This window comes from Cricetulus griseus (genome assembly GCF_003668045.3).
Source record: "Cricetulus griseus strain 17A/GY chromosome 1 unlocalized genomic scaffold, alternate assembly CriGri-PICRH-1.0 chr1_1, whole genome shotgun sequence".
NCBI classification, from domain to species: domain Eukaryota; kingdom Metazoa; phylum Chordata; class Mammalia; order Rodentia; family Cricetidae; genus Cricetulus; species Cricetulus griseus.
Genome location: NW_023276807.1, coordinates 138517235 through 138532784, shown reverse-complemented (window position 1 = coordinate 138532784; position 15550 = coordinate 138517235). Strand labels below are relative to the sequence as shown.

Here is a 15550-nt window from a genome sequence, read left to right as displayed (position 1 = left end):
AAATAAGCTACATATAAGACTTTAGGCTCACAAAGATAGGATAGATTATAGAATATTTTCTTTAAAATCTTGCTAAATGTTAATTAACTAAATATTGTAACTATAGTTCTTACTTGATAGATGTTTTGTTATATATTTTACTATGTTATATATTTTACTTTTTATTTAGAGAGAAAAGAGGAGATGATGGGGGAGGTCCTTCTCTTTGTCTTATTGGCTGAAAAATAAAGCACTGTTGGCCAATAGGGAAGCAAGTTAGGTGGGACTAGGAGAGAAGGAGGATTCTGGGAAGTGTAGAAAAGAGGAGAGTCACCATATGATCCCGGAAAGAGAGGACACATGCTGCTGGCGTCCTCTATAAGATAAATCTTTATAAAATATATAGACTAATGGTTATGGTTGATACTTAAGACAGAGCCAGCAAAAAAGAAATACTAGTCATTGGCCAGCAGCACTGTAAATAATGTAAGACTCTGTGTGTTATTTGGGGGCCCTAATGTGGTGGTGGCATTCAGGAGGTTGGTTGAGTTATTGATACACCTCAGCTTGCCTTTTGTTTTATATGAAGACATATTATTTCATATTTGAGTGTGTGTGTGTGTGTGTGTGTGTGTGTGTGTGTGTGTGTGTGTGTGTGTGTGTGGGCACCTGTTAGTGAAGGGGACTGAAGGTCAGAGAATGCATTAGACGATCTGGAGCTGAATTTACAGGTGATTGAGCTCCTTTGGAAAAACAGCAAGCACTCTTAAGCACCAGCTCTCCAGTCCATTGTGCTTAATCTTTTTACTAAATAATTAGCTTGCTTTTAGGAAGATACACATTAGGACAGTTTAGCAAGACTCCTCCTACCTTTGGTGTCTCCTCTTTATCAATGTCTAACCACTAAGCCCTTCTTTTTTGTAATAAATCCCTCCTTTCCTTCTTGGGTTCAGAGGTGACTCTAGCCTGTTCTACCAGATGATGGAATTGATCTTTATTATAATACTGTTGAATAAAGTCTTCCTTGGTGTTTTAAACAATGTCAGAATAATTTCTTTTTTAGTGTTAGGCAGGTAAACACAGAACTCATCCTGGGTCTTTGGAAATGTGGGAAGGAGCAGACATTGAGTCCCACTCACTCCTACTAGCAAAGAATCATGGAGTTGACCAGGTCTTCCTGCCTTGACAGGCATGTGTCTTGGTTTTTTAAGGCTTGAGCCTGTGGCTCCTGGGGTATTTTGTGTGTCTTTCAGTTCCCCAAGAACCTGAGACACTCCCTCAGGTAGTGAATCATACAGCCCTCCTGTGTGACCCCAAGTTCCAAATGGCTTGGTGAAGCATGTAGAAAATAGCTGAACATTTAATGTTAGAAATTAATCTAGTATTCCCTGTCAAACTTGTAAACCACCATTGTATCCTATTATGATAAGTGTACAAAATTTTGATTGCTTGAAATAAGCTTGTCTCAGCCTCAGTCTTGCTGAGTTTCCCTCCAGTTTGGCCTGATTCATTCCTATCAACTGCATCTGTAGACCCTGTTTGGTGAGAAAATGCTGGCATTTACAGACAATGATTTTGGAGAACATAGTGATGGGGAAGCAACTTTCAACCTCTGATGTTTCCTGTTGCCAAGGCATAAACTCTTCAAATTCACACAATAAGAGTTCTACTTTCAATAGTATCAAGTTTCAGTGACTTAAAAACACAATAGGCTAGCTCTGAAGAAAGTTTGTGAAGATTGAAAATGTATCTTCTTGAAACTAGAGGTGGTTACCCCAGTTAGGATAAGGATGGGGGTGTACCTTTTTTGAATCTGAGACTCAAGCCTCATTATTGTCTACAATTTTCATTCTCTGTTACTTTTTTTTTCTGTAAGACCTGACTTTCTAATGTCACAGTCTATTCACACAGAATAGTTTAAACAAGGAAAACCATAATCCTGAGATGACAGGCCATAATAATTTTCTGATAGAGTTCACTGACTTCTAAATGCTAAAAGTCTGTCTTTGAGTAGTCCAAAAACCATAACCTTAGTTTTGTCTTTTTTTGGGGGGGGGTTGGGGGTTCAAGCTGAAGAAAAACTATATATTGTAAGTACAATAACTCTATACAGCATATGCAGGCAATAAATACATCAATAGTGCCTAATCCATTTGCATTCGACAAATCCATAGAAAATACCCATCTTCCCTGTCTTGGTAAGTCCAAAATGTTGTAACTAATTCAATTTCTATTCTAATTTGCATTATCAAATTATCTTTTAATGTTGATAAACCTTTTACCCTTTACACTTCTTTACTGAGTTTCTTTTTTTCAGATTTTTTCCATTTTAAAAATTATTTATTTATTTATTTTTATATATTTGAATTACAAACATGATGGGGGAAGTACTTCTGTGTATGTTTATCTTATTGATTGTTAAATAAAATACTGTTTGGCCAATGAGACAGCAAGTTAGACAGGACTAGGAGTCAAAGAGGATTCTGGGAAATGTAGTAGAGAAGTGGTGATCCAGGCAGGAAGTGACATAGCAAGGAGACTCATATTTAAAGAAGGAGAAACAGGAAGCATCCCTCTTTCCCCTGCGCTCCTGCTCCAGTAGCACAATGTGATCCACCGGCAAGGAAGGACGCCAATAAGGCATTCAATAAGATAAGTCTTATAAAATATATAGATTTATGATAATTGAGACTGAGCTAACACATGAGAATCCTAGTCATTGGCCAAGCAGCTTTGAACCTAATACAAGTTTGTGTGTATTCATTTGGGTCTAACTCAGGCGGGCAGCTGGTGTAAAGCTCACACATGGTGGTGTGGCTCAGGTGGCATTTGGCGGAAAGACTTATCTTAACACAAACAGGATTGAATTACATGACGATCCCATTCCCTTCTCCCTCCCTTCCTCCTCTACCAACCCCCCAAGTAAAATCCTACCTGTCATATGTCCTTTCTTCTAATCTACACCTGACACAAAATTTCTGCTTCCTCATGACCTCTGCATCCTTCCTTTTCTTCCCTTCTCACTCTTGTAGCTTCCTCCCTGCTCTTCCCATGTTCATAATTTGCTCAGGGGATGGTGACCCTTTCCCCTTCTCCAGGGGACAAAATTGTCTCTTTTAGGGTCTTCTTTGTTTACTAGTATCTCTGGCAGTGTGGATTGTAGGATGTTAATCCCTTACTCTATGTTAAAATCCACATATGAGTGAGTACATATAGTTTTGTCTTTTGTGAGCATTTATATTTTATACAAATAATTATGATAACCCAACAATCTTTAATGTGCTATATAATTGTTAGGATTATTGTTAAAGAATGGAAAACATGTCAAAATTAATTTATTAATATTTCAGTAAGTATGTTCTTGAAATTCCCATTCATCATTATATCCATATACATGTTTAGGTATGCACTTCATTTTGCTTTGTCTCTTACCTACTACACTTCATATTCCATTATCAAAAGAAAAGATTAGTGCTTTCTTCATAGTGTGTATATATCTCCACAACAAATAAAATACTAGGGGATGTATTTCTAGAACTTCATCAATAAAATAAAATTGTTCTAGCTCTCATCTATTACAATGTAACTGGAATGGGAGGTAGTTAAGAAACCTTTAAAAAGTTCTATAAGTCAGACAATTTTTGTGGTACTATTGCTGATAAAAAAAGAGAGAGAAAAAAATTAAAAATAGAGGTTAAAAAAAAAAAGGCGTTGTTGTTTCCAGAGAAATGCCTCTGATAAGTGATATCAAGGGAAGCAATTGCTTTGGGTATGTTGTTTCTTTGCTGGACTATGGGGGACCTAAGAAATTGGACAGCTTCAAATGAGCTTGGGTGGCAAGATGTCATTTAATTTCTTCCTTGAGCACTCATGCTGCTACGAATCTAGATGACACAACTCATTACATAGAGAAATAAGAAGGGGATTTTGGTTACGATTAGAATAGTACTTGCTTGCAAATAAAGTCTTTAAAGTATACATTTTAATGCTAGAAATTATTGCCCTGAGGCTTACTGAGGCTGTATAAATCATCTATAATTTCTTGACAGATTACTCTAATATTTAGGGAGGGACTTAAAAATGAAAAGTGTTTTAGTTACTCACAATCAGGCATTCATTCAATTTGCAATGTCTGAGCTGTTTGATTTTTGTAACTGAGTGATGTAAACACTTGTGTGGCTAAGATTATCTTGCACCTTGACTATGGCTGAAGGATCTATGTTGGTATCATTCACATATTTGTTGACTGTATTTGCTTTAAACATGACATACCTTAGGTTATTTGTTATCTGAGAGGAAAGCCTTGACTAAAGAATTGATTATAATGGCCTCCTCTGTGTCTGTGTCTGTAGAGGATTGTCTTGATTACTAATTGGTGCAGGAAATCCAACCCACTGTGGGTGGCATCATCCTTAGGAAAAAAGCTAGGGATGCACAACAGCCTGAGAGGAAGCCAGCAGTCAGTAATTTTCTACAGTTTCTGCTTCAAGTTCCTGTTTGAGTTTCAGTTATGATTTCCCTGAATGACACAGACTATGACTTGCACATGTAAGATGAACCAAACCCTTTCTTACCTAACTTTTTTTTTCAGAGAATTTTATCCCAGCAACAAAAAGAAAACTAGAGCAAGGACAAAGGCCAATTCCCTTCTTGCTCATGATCCACTAGCCTAGTAGCCCTTGCTTCTTTATTTATGAGTGGAAAAATTCTAAGACTTGAGTGTTAATGTATAAATTATTTTCAATTTTTTGATAATATGATTCTTCATTTACTGTTTTATTGATTGAAATATGCAACATGGCCAAATCTAAAATGTGAAAGATTATATAAGGGTGTAGATACAGGTAAGCAAGATTTATTGGGAAATGTTTCTAGAATGATACAACAAAAAGACAAACACAGTCAATTTTATTATTTATATATTCCACATTTTCTAGTTTACTTACATCCTAAAATTCATTTGTAAGCCACCAACAAAGCTCTGTATCTTATGGTCAATCATAGATAAATACAGAGCTAAGAAAATTTTGAGATGAGTGACATAGGTACCTAGAGAAGTTGAAGGATGATGTCTACTTTCTAATTTCAGCTGACACTCTAAAGAAGATTGTATCACCCAGTGTATTTAGTGATATCACTTACATATTATTTCACATAAGAGAAAATGGGAATTATTTTTTAATTATTTAATCAAAATATAATTATATCATTCCTATACTCCCTTTTATCCCTTCAAATCTTCCCTTGACCCCTCAAACTCATGGCCTCTTTTTCTTCAATAATTACACTTACACACACACACACACACACACACACACACACTCAAATATAATCTATTGAATCTATTAAATGTTGCTTGTATGTTCTGAAGGAGGAGGAAAAGGAGGTAGTTAATGACTTCTGAGAGAGGAGCTGTCTTTCCCAGGCATGAGTCCTATAAGTGACTATCCAATACCAAGTGTAAGTGGATATCCAAATCAAGTGGTTAGACATATATTTTTGTTGGTAACTTCTTTTTTAATAAGCCTTCAAATACATTGCTTAAGTTCTGGCTAGTGTTTCTAAGCACTGTAAAGCTGTGATCTGATTTGTTGAGAAAATACATGTGCTAGGTAAGCTTTAGATGAGAATTTCTATTGCCTAGAGGCAAATAATGAGAAACTTATTTGTCTCATGAAATTATAACACATCTTTGTAGAAGTGATAATATGGAAATATAGATGGCATTTTGATAAGTGAAAATAAGTAAAATGAGATTTATTTCACTGAAACCATGAGAAAATGTTATGTTGAAGAGGAAGTAGAGGGGATATTAGGAGAATTTGGGAATGACGTGTGTGTGTGTGTGTGTGTGTGTGTGTGTGTGTGTGTGTGTGTATGACATATACATCCTTCAAATATATATATATATAATATATATATATATATATATATGTCATATAAATATAATGAAGACTTGATACAGTTGTAGATCAAATGTAGAGAAGCTGCCATTTATTGAACATTTCATACCATCCTTGAAGCTGGAACAGCTTCAAGGTAAATGATAACTTCAGAAAATTAATGTAATCAGAGCTGTGCTTTTAAGCAAAAGTTCTGTTTGGCAGAAGTTATATTAGATTTTACTGGGAGAGAAGAAGATACACGTTGGGGGAAGGCTAAGAGAACAGCTAACACTGACACAAGATGAAGCTTAGAGTTTACAAGAGCATCTAGAACTCCAAAGAGTGTCATGATTCTACAGACCCTGGGGAGTTCTAATCCTTATCTCTGTAGAGTGAATTGAAGCACACTAGAAGCACAGATAAATAAGGAGCCTTTTTTTTTTTTTTTTTTTTTTAATCTGAAAAGCCTAAGTTAGTGTGATTAACTGTAGTTTTGGAGACAGAGGTTTTAGTAGGGCTTCCAGATTTGGTTCTGAGTAGAATCATTGTATTGCTGGTGGACCCTTTAAGGTAAGACACATAAAGGAGGATTGAAGAGTCAGGAAAGCCTAAGCTTGGGATGTGTATTTTGATTCTAACTGTAGAGAGACAGTAATGAGATTCTGATTAAAGAACTTGTTATTAAATTGGAGAATTTAGAGAACAAAGCAAGAAGCCATATGATGACTTGACTAGTCTTGGAAAAACAAGTGAGAGAATGGAAGGGAAACAATGGAGTAGAGGAGCTAGTGGGCATTTGGAAAGTGCTATATTAAAAAAATGTACAAATGAAAGGGTCTGTGGATGATGACAAAGTCCTTAAAAATCACAAAGAAGGGTGACAAGAATGGAAGAATGAGAGGATAAGTTTCCAGAGGTGTAAGTGTATTTGGCATCTGAAGAAAAACAGGAAATGGTAGCTGAAGAAGATGAATACCTGAGTACTTACATTTAGGATAGGAAGTCCTTTTGAGGCACCATTTGAAGACAGATTTTGTTTGAGAGCAGAGGAAGTTGAATAATACATTTGATCGGAGTTAGGGAGCAGAGGATGTTGAATAATACAATACATTTGATCAGAGTTAGGGAATTGTCAGTTGCTCATGCAGAAATTTAAAAATATAAGAAGTCATGAGGGAGCAGAAAGGTTGAGTCAGGTGAACAATAGAAGAAAGGGTATGTGATAGGTAGGGTTTTAGTGGTGGTGGGGGTTGTAGGGGAGGACAGGAGGGAGAAGGGAACTGGGATTGTCATGTAAATCAATCTTGTTTCTAATTCAAATAAAAATGATAAAAAAGAATTCTTAACTTCCTGTAAGAGTAGTTTAAAATTCTTGGACTGAGGTAGCAGTCTAAAAGAACTAAAGATCCTTACAAAATCATCAGATAAAGAGAAGACTCAGTAAGAACAAGGTATAAGGAAATCAAACTATAGTCTGTGGGTTTTATCAGACAGCTCATCATAGTTTTTAATTTTTAAGGTAATTTCAGGTATGATTTATGTTTTAGTTAGTGTTACTAGTGCTGTGATTAGACATCAGGTCCAAAGCAAATGTGAGAGGAAATGATTTATTTGGCTATTTCCACATCACTGTTCATCACTGGAGGAAGTCAGGACAGGAATTCAAGCAGGGCAGGAACCTGGAGGCAGAAGCTGATGGAGAGCTATGGATGAGTGCTGGTTCCTGGTTTGCTTCTTCCTCTCTGATGACTCTTGTGTGTCAAACTGACATAAAACTAGTCAGCACATCTGACCATTTGTCAAATTGACACACAAACACATCACTGTTAAGCCAGGACTTCCTTTCTGTTCATTCCCAATATCACACATTAATCAAGACATCACAATTTAAAACTCTTTACAAACTTAAAAAGTCCCATAGCTTCACAAATTCAAATGCTTTAAAAGTTGTCTTAAAAAAATCAAAACAACCCAGTCTCTTTTAAAGCCTAAAGTCACCTAAATGTGAGCTCCTACAGAATAAAAAGTAAATATATTAGACGTTTTCTTACTTCAAGAGGGAAGAACCAGTCACAATACTATCAAAGCAAAAACCCAACTCCAACAGTGTAAATAGCTCAATGTCTTATGCCTGGGGTCACTCACATTCTTCTGGGCTCCTCCAAGGGGCTTAGGATTTTGTTTTATTCTGATTTTGCCCTCTACAGCACGCTCAGCTTGTCTTTTAGACTCCAGCTGGGTCCATTCCACCATTGCTTCTGTTCTTGGTGGCCATCTCATCTCCAAAATTCTGGGGTCTCTTGCTGCAACTAGGATGAACTTTCACCATTAGTCTTTACTTGGTTCTCTTTAGGAACTCCAACCCTGCCACACAGTGCCAAGCCTCAGATGCTCTCCATGACCCTTTCAAGCCCCCCAAACCAGTACCATCTGCGTGACTACCAAGTTCATCTGCCAACATGTGCTATAACCTTGGCAGCCTCTGGAACACAGCTTCTGTGTGCTGACTGAGGAAACACTTCCCCAGATTTCACTTCTGTGATGCTGGTCTCTTCTTAATCACAGCTGATTCTTCAGTCCCAGCTGACCAGCATCCATATCGCAGCAAAGCAAAGGTTTTATGTCAGTGGTTCTGTTCTCTTGTTAACCACAGGTGATTCTTTAGCCCCAGCTGACCAGCATCTATAATCTCAGCAAAGCAAAAGGTTTACTTTAGTAGTTCTGAAATCTTGTTAATCACAGCTCCAGCTGATCAAACATGGTAGCTTCTACTTTGCTTCCCTCTGAAACTCTCCCTGTCAGGCCTTCATCGTCTGCACTGCTTCAAAGCATCCTTATCTTCCAAGCTCCTACAGAGCAACCTACTGAGCTCTCAACACTAATGGCTTTTCTAGCCCAGAGTTCAAAAGTTCTTCCATAATACTGCCTAAAACAACATCATCACGTCTGTCACAGCAATAACCCGCTATCATGGTACCAATTTCTGTCTTAGTTAAGGTTACTCTGCTGTGGTGAGAAACCATGAGCAAAAGCAAACTGGGGAACAGAGGATTTATTTGGTTTACACTTCTATACCAGTAGGGCAGGAACTAAAGCAGGGTAGGAACTTGAAGGCAGGAGCTGATGCATAGGCTGTAAAGGAATTCTTCATACTATCTTGCTCCCCTCACTCTGATGACTCTAGCTTGTGTTAAATTGACATAAGACTAGCCAGCACAGTTTATGTGCTTATAATAAAATAGAGAGAAGAGACATAAGATTTAAGACTGGGATACAGGACTTGGGGAAATTGCAACATAAATATTGAAGTTGTCAAAGGTCTCAAATTTGTTTGCTTCTTCCACCCTAATGCAGAAGTCACACATTATGTTTGGGATTCACAAGTCTTACAGATTTGCGCCCTGCACAGGATACAAGAGCAGAGTTTTGTCTTTCATGAGGCATGAACTCGCAAATCACTTACTCACTCTGCATTATTAAAACATAATCAAACCTTTGTGATAAGTAAGGGAAGCAGGATGAATGTGGGTGAGCCAGGAAAGAAAGTGAGAATCCAAAGAGCCATGGAACCGATTTTATGATTTTTATTACAGGGCTGGGGTTCACTCATGGAATGTGGTTTTGAAGTATTATTTCTTTAGGGCTGGGTGTGACCCAGTGCTAAAGCCCTTGCCTGGGACATAGAAGGTCCTCACTACTATTTCTCCTCCACCCTGGGGAAGAATTACTTCTAAATTGCCTATCAAGTAGAGAGTAGCATAAGTTAATAGGTGGTGCTTGAGGATGATTTTTCTTCCTCTCCTCTTGACAGCTTTTAATTTCCTAGGTGTCTTTCAATTGGAAACTCAGACCTTCATTGAATAAATGCTTCTGCTACAAATATTACAATATTTCAAACTAAAATGATACATTATGGTTATTCTTATTTTTACCTATATTAGCCATCTACAATCCTAGACACTAATATAACAAGAATGGAGTCTTACTCCACATTTGATATGTAATACCATAGGTACAGTTGAAAATGCCCTTTGTTCTCATTGCAATTTTCCATACAGAAACTCATAGGAATTATTCTTCAACAATGCCTTTATAGAGTAGGCTTAAATCCAACTAAAGAACTGTTGGTAACCTTCAAGGTATGTATACCACTATTGCATTCTTACAGCTAATGTGCTGTGGTGGCCATTGCTGTGTTTTATAGGCATCATAGCTGTGTAGGACTGTTGGGAGCCAGGAAAATTCTATTAGAGGTTTTCTCGGGGTCCAAACCTCCGGTTCCAGTAACCAGGAGCTCCAATCTTCATTGTGGATGCTAACTGATTTGCTATTGAATAGCATAACCTCAATGGAGAATGCCTCCTAGTTTGCGTCTCTACAGAACTAAGAATTTGAATAGGCCTGCACCAGGGTGGAGGGCTAGGTGTAAGTGACAAGTGAGGACAGATATTTAGGAGGTATCTGGAGGAGAGACTGGTTGAGAGACATCTGCTGATAGGGTCCAGGAAGGTGGAAGAGAAGTGGTTCATGGTCAGGGAAGCACGGTTAGGAAACAGCCAGGAAGATATTGAATAAAGAAGAGACTTCAGTTTTGCAGCCTGAATAGCGATGTCTGGTCTTTATTGCTGTTGGGTTACTAGAAATTTCCAAGTCCACGCTCCCCCACTCAGGCCGAATCTCATGGTTTTCCTGGTTTGGGCCTGAGACATGCCAGACCATGACATAGTACTATTTGTTGTTTCCTTTTTTGAAAGCTTGCATGTTACTTTCTGGTACCATGAAAGCCAGGTAGGATGCTTTCAGGTCCTGGTAGATCCAGCTCAAGTACTCTGGGTCCTGTATTTCAGGTTCATGGTGTCTTCAGCAATAGGGGCTTATAACCCTGGAGGCAACCAAGGGCAACAACAGTAGCCTATAACATTTTACCAGGATAATCCCTAACCACATTCTAAATATTAATCCTTATACCTATCATCAAGGAAATGTCTCTGTGCAACAGGTGAAGATTGTTATGGAAAACCACAAATAATCAAAATGCAGAGCTGTGAAGTTCAGTCCCACCTGGTATGATACATCTACAACACAAATCTTGTATCTAAAGCTCAGGGATCATTGTAATAGAGTGGGGCAGAAAGATTATAAACCAGAGGAACAAAAAGTTATTTTCTTAGAACTGTCAGAGAGGCTATACCCATGAAGTCTGACCAACAAAGATGCTTAAACATGGCATGATCAAGAAGCCTGTCAATAGAAATAGAAACATGGACGGGGGCAAGCTCAGAGGCCTTAATCCAAGGAAAAAGAACTACAGACAACTAAGGAATGTTAAGAGCAGGAAGAATAGTCGTCCCCAGGGAAGACCACATCTCACCAATTGATTATCCAATACTAAATGGTCTGTCCTGAAGACATATACACTCAAGTGACTATACAGACTGAGCATGTTGGATTTATATACTAATTGTAACAACAACTAAAGGCAAAGAGGCCATGAATTTGAATGAGAATAAGGGGGTTACATGGAAGAGTTAAGAAAGTGGAAAGGGAAGGAAAGTATAATTGTATCATGGTCTCACGTAACATGTTCTTCAGTTCTCCTAATAATAGACAGTTAATTCAGTTTCACTTTTTCTTCATTACCAAAACAATGCAATAATAATTTATTGAAATTCCTTTTAAACACGTGTATCAGAATAGAACCTTTGGATTGAAGAATGTACAAATTCAGTTTATTAGCTGTGACCTGGTTGCTTATCAAAGCAGTTCTACTATTTGTATATTCCCTACAGTGATGTATGAAAGCAACAATGCTGAATATATTACTAGAGATTTTGTCAGTCACATGAGCATAAGTATACACACTCAGTTACTAAGAGGGTTAACTATCTTATTTCTGTTTGCCTTTAGATTCCCCTAATTCTTATGAGAAATCTATGGGTGATTTTTTTTTCTTTTGCTCTTGACTCAGAAGTGAATCAGTCCATGTTATTACAGTTACATTCTATTTCACTAAATTATTTATATGCATTAAAATGATAGCAATTGACATCACATTCTAGTGTCTTGGTGCTTTTAGAGGCTCAAGGTGGCATCCATGCAACCACTGCTGTTATGTTACCTATCATATGTTACCACTTTTTTCTTAACAGAGTATAAGTGTGTTTTGTTTTATGATGGCTAAAGGAACCCTATCCCCTTCATCATTCTCTAAGTATCAAAGTGAGAAAAATATATTAATATTATTTTGAGATAGTACAATGAACTTTGAGTGAATTGAAAGACAAAAAATGATTGAATCACTTCCACTAAATTATCTGTCAAAAAGAGGAAAACTCATGAAATCTGGTATATTTTTCATCTTTCTTGTGAAAGGGTCATATTTATTCACAATCTAGTTTTTCTATTATTTCCTGTTTTGTAACTTGAAGGATCTCTTCTTTGTGACTAATAGATTTCACTCCACTCCCATCTGTCAACAACAGGCAAACACACTAGCTATTCATTTAAAGTAAAAAATTTCACAGAATGCAGCATCAGCTACTTGAAATAATTTATTCCATTTCAAGGCTCCAGTATGAATAATTTGAGATAAGCCAGGTCAAGCAATATGAATGATGAATTTGACTGAGGTGGTTTCAGGAGAGATATCATTCATTGCTACTCCATGACCATTCTGAAGGACAGAAATCCAGTGTGAATGCCTCATCTAATAAGGGCTTATGTCTACAAAGAGCCTTCTGTAATAACCTGCATCTGTTCATGAATTAAGCAAATCCATTTATTGAAATTGTTGGCAAATGAAAATAAAATTAATCACTAATCACCAAAGATATGGATTTTAAACTTATAAGAAACAAGAGAGAAATTTGATGTCTAAGGGTATTAATTCTTTGCTAGCTCAGGTCATACTTCAATTTTTTCCCATTACATACATTTATTTATTTGTGTGTGTGTGTGTGTGTGTGTGTGTGTGTGTGTGTGTGTGTGTGTGTGCGCGCGCGCGCGCGCATGCGCATGCACCTGGTGTACATGTGGAAGTGTTGGTCAAAACTGTGAGTTGGTTCTCTCCATTCACTGTATTATGGCTGACTATCTTTGTCAGTCCAAAAACACATTCTTTTATTTATGTATTTTTTGACTTTCTTCCTCCTCTACTTAGCTTGGCATTTGGAACCGTTACTGTTCAATGAAAAAATGATTTTCCACTGATGCTCCCTGAGTACTTGAAATACAGAATTATTTTATCTGTTAACCAACTTTTGGAATCAGTTTGAGTACAGTAAAGTTGATGACATAGAATCTATCCATACAAATTAACCATAATGATTTTAATTATAAGCACTGTAGAAGGCAAGAACTTTATTTTCAAAAATAACACAGAATATAGGGTATCTGATTTTGTTACAAAATACATGAGTGACTTCTTAAAGAATTTTGGTAAAGAGTAGCTATTACAGATAATAAGTGAAGAGCTTTACAATGTAAGATCAATTCCATCAACAGATGAGGAAACTTTGTACAAACAAATGTAAACATCAAAAATATAGGTAGCTCTGTGAACAGAAGATTTTACAAGTGATCTATGTGTCAAGTGATATTAGCACCATATTTAGTAGCTACTGAGATTGCTGAAACAGTTTTTCATATATGCAATTATTTCCCAATATCTTGCATGCTTTTAGAATTAGGTCTCCCTGAGAATGACATTAAGTCTAAAATGAGAATGGCTTAAAAACCACAGGTGCCTAACCCTTTCTTGGTTAAATGCAAACTAATTTTCAGCACTTCCTTATTGATAAGATATCTACACAATTGTCACAGACGTGTCTATGTCCCATCTTGATCATGTGCTATTTCTACATTCAGTGTAAGACGTGTAAGACACTTTTTCCCAATGCTAATTTTCCATGAAGCAGCCAAGAGCAAAAGTGAGTATGGGTTTACTCATTCATTCTGAGTATTGCATTATGACATCTTTGGTTCTCTTTTGTCTAACATAACCCTATAACATATTTTCTTATGAGAGGAGTTAAGAAGTACATATTTTCATTTGGACGATCATGTCTTTTCTACATACAACACAAATCTTTTAAATTTAGTTCTGAAGATGTGAAGGGTGAATATTTCAGGATTTCTGTCAGCCCCTGTCACAATGGTTATTAGCCTTCTACCATCATGACAATATTCAGCTCCTAGAAAAAGATGAGAACATGGAACATGTTCCTGTTCATATGGCAAAAATTTTAATTTACTGATAAAAGTATATCATTTAATAATATACTTAAGTACCTTAATAACTCTAATCTCACAACAGATTATTGATACTTTTCCAGGACATGATTTAGACACATATTTGCCATAATGTGAGCTATACTTTTAGATCTAAGTTTCTCCACACATTAAAAATAAACACCACAGTTTCCCAAAGATACAGGATAAAATCACTCTGCATATATGCCTGTCATACTGCTAAGGATGGAATTGCACAGTTGCATTTGAGTAGGAAATCCAGCTATGGTAGTCCACTTTGCACTATCTGGCTGGTGGGTCCATGAGTTCAAGAGAAAGTTGGGACCAAGGAGAGCCCAGTACTATATTGAGCATAATGCTCTAGAATCTAGCCTACATATGCGAGACACTGAGAACAGATTCCAAACTTGGTAGATCAGAGAATCATACAGTTTTTGAGTGTCCTTAGATTGGGATACTAATCTAGAAATATTCTTATGCAGGTGAGAAATTCTTGGTCACTTGATGATGAATAGAATGAAGGCCAAAAAAGTAGGAAAAATTAAGTCTTGCCACAGTCAGAAAGAAAGCACAGAGAGCAGGATATATTAACCCCTACTCTAAAGAACAAACAAAGAAAAGCATTACTGATTTTAGGAATTGTGCCTTGGCTATTGAATGGTAAGCTAAAAAACTTTTTTTAGCTAAGAAATTTTGTACACAACCTGAATTACTACATATATCTGCTATCAATGGCCCAGAAAGCAAACCATTTGAGGATGAACCGAAGATGGCAATGGGAGCCAATACAAGGATATAGAATGGAAATCATAGGACACTAGCCAAAGGACATTCTTCTGTTCTCAAAGCAGTCTGAATTAGAAGTTAGAAAATCAGAACACAAGTAAACAGGAAGTGAGAACAAGACCAAGTGAAGGAGAAAATATTTAGCGTACAAATTTGAAAATACATACACTATTCATAGGTTTCTTGTATTGACCTTTGACCTTTTCCTTTGTATTTGAATTGTGTCAAAATAAAAAGTTGGAGTACAAACACAGAAATATAAAATAGTAAATTTCTCCCCTATGCTAACCACTATTCTAGGGGCTGGGACTATAAGGAATAGAAGCAAAATAGAGGGGTGAGGGAAAGAAGAAAGGACAGACACACAGACAACAGAGCACAATCAAGTGAGGTTCTACTACTGCTGAAATTCTCAACCTCAATGTGTTTCTTATCCCCCCTCACCCCACCCACACCAGTAGGCGTGGGCAGCTAGTGTAGTGGGAACCCTATCACAGCACTCTGTCTCAGGTTGTAAACACCTAGGAAGAGAAAACTGCAGTTGCTAGTCTTTCATAAACACTCATACTCAACTCCTGAGGACAGCTTTGCAATTCCTCTTGAGCCTGGCCCATATGGGTGACAGACTTGACAATTTCTCTTGGGTCAGA

The 15550-nt window shown here is 37.0% G+C and overlaps 1 protein-coding gene across 2 annotated transcripts in view; it reads right to left on the bottom strand.

Annotated features, from left to right (window-relative positions):
* Positions 1 to 15550, bottom strand: part of Gabrb1 (gamma-aminobutyric acid type A receptor subunit beta1) — a 400056-nt gene that overhangs the window by 168427 nt on the left and 216079 nt on the right. The window lies entirely within an intron of this gene.